The sequence below is a fragment of the Chrysochloris asiatica genome, unplaced genomic scaffold (genome assembly GCF_000296735.1).
Source record: "Chrysochloris asiatica unplaced genomic scaffold, ChrAsi1.0 scaffold00049, whole genome shotgun sequence".
Taxonomy (NCBI): domain Eukaryota; kingdom Metazoa; phylum Chordata; class Mammalia; order Afrosoricida; family Chrysochloridae; genus Chrysochloris; species Chrysochloris asiatica.
Window position 1 is genome coordinate 2,407,292 of NW_006408567.1, and position 2,441 is coordinate 2,409,732.

A 2,441-nucleotide genomic window follows, 5' to 3' on the forward strand; every position below is an offset into this window, starting at 1 on the left:
CACTGGAGCCAAAATATGACACTGAACATATTCCACCTGAATTTAGAGACTATCTCAAGAAAAGATTTGATGCATTAGACACTAATGATTGAAAGACAGAGTTGTGGAATGATATCAAGAACATAATACAGGAATAAAACAGAAATTCATTAAAAAGACATGAAAGAAAGAGAAGATCAAAGTGAATGTCAGAGCAGACTCTGAAATCTGCTCTCCAGCTTAAAGGTGCTAGAGTTTATGGAAGTAATAATGAACTGAAAGAGCTGAACAGAAAATTTGAAAGGGCAGCTTGAGAAGATAGTCAAGTATTATAATGGAATGTACAAAAACCTGCAGTTAGAGACTAAGAAGGGAAGAATACACTTAGTATTTCTCAAACTGAAGAAGTGAAGAAAAAATTCAAGCCTCAACTTGAAATATTGAAGGATTCTATTGGCAAAATTTGAATGATGAAGAAAACATCAAAAGAAAATAGAAGGTATATACAGAGTCTGTGTACCAAAAATAAATGGTTGCTGTTCAAACATTTAAAGAAGTAGCGTATGCTCATGCCAATGGTACTGAGGGATGCCAAGCTGCACTGAAGGCATTGGTGAAAAACAAGGTTTCAGGGACTTATGTAATACAAATAGAATTCTTTCAACAAACCGATGCAGCATTGGAGTCACTCACTCATCTATACCAAGAAATTTGGAAGACAGCTACTTGACCAACCAATGGGAAGAAATCCATATTTGTGCCAATTTCAAAGAGAGGTGACCCAACACAATGCATAAATTATTGAACAATATAATTAATATCACATGCAAGTAGAATTTTCATGAAGATACTTCAAAAATGGTTGCAAGAAAACATTGGCATGAAGCTGCCAGAAATTCAAGCCAGATTCAGAAGAGGACATGGAACTAAGGATGTCATTGCTGTCATCAGATGGATCTTGGCAGATATCACAGAACACCAAAAAGATGTCTATTTCTTCTTGTTGACTATGCAAAGGCTTTCTACTGTGTGGATAATGACATACTATAGATAACATTGTGAAGAATAGGTATTCAAGAACAGTTAATTGTGCTCATGAGGAATGTATACATAGACTAAAAATCAATTGTTTGAATGGTAAAAGGGGATATTGAATGGTTTAAAATCAGGAAAGGTGTGAGCCAGCCTTGTATTCTTTCACCATGTATGTTCAATCTGTATGCTGAGGAAATAATCAAAGAATTTGGATTATATGAAGAATATAGCATTAGGACTGGAGGCATGTTCATTAACAACCTGTGATATATGTTTGATACAGGCTTGCTTGCTGAAAGCAAAGAGGGCTTAAAATACTGATGAAGATCAAAGACCATAGACTTTGGTATGTGTTGCACTGCAATGCAAAGAAAATAAAAATCCTCATTACTGTACCAATAAATAACATCAAGATAAATGAAGAAAAGATTGAAGTTGTCAAATATTTCATTTTGCTCAGATCAGCCATCAACACTCATCAACAGTCAAGAAATCAAATGACATATTGCATTAGGCAAATCTGCTGTTCAAGACTCTTAAAAGCATTCAAGAGCAAAGATGTCAGTTTGAAGACTAACGTGTGCCTGGCTCAAGCCATGGTATTTTCAGTAGCCTCATATGCATGTGAACTTTGGACAATGAATAAGTAAGACCACAGAAGAACTGGCACATTTAAGTTATGGTATTGTAGGAGAATATTAAAAGTACCATGGACTACCAAAAGAACAAATAAATCTTTGCTGAAAGTACAACCAGAATGCTCCTTAGAAGCCAGGATGGCCATACTTTGCCTCTCATACTTTGGACATATTATTGGGAGGGGCCAGTCCATGAAAAATGACATCATACTTAGTAAAGTGTTGTTTATTGTTAGGTGCCATCAAGTTGGTACTGACCCATAGCGACCTTATGCACAGCAGGATGAAACACTGCCCGATCCTGGGCCAACCTCACTACTGTTGCCACGCTTGAATCCATCAATGCTACCACTTGGCCAATTCATCTCATTGGGGGTCTTCTTTTTCTCTGAACTTCCACCTTACCAAACATGATAACCTTATGCACAGCAGAATGAAATGTGTACAGCTGGCAAAAAAGAGGAAGACCCCCAATGAGATGGAGTGGGACAGTGGTAGTAGCAATTGGCTCAAGATGTGAGGATGGTTCCTTCTGTTGTGCATTGCATTGGTTGGCCACATGTTAAAACTTTCATATGAACTAGTGGTGTGAGACTTCTACAAGACCTCTTATCACTATTTGCTTGTTCTCTCTTTCCCAATAGTTGTAGAATAGATAAAGGTATTAATTTTAATTGGCAGTCTCCTAAGTATATCACTATATTCTTGATTTAGAAGCCACCTATTTTATACGTTGTTGTTAGGTGTTTTTTATTTAGATCTGAATTATAGTGACCCTGTATACAACAG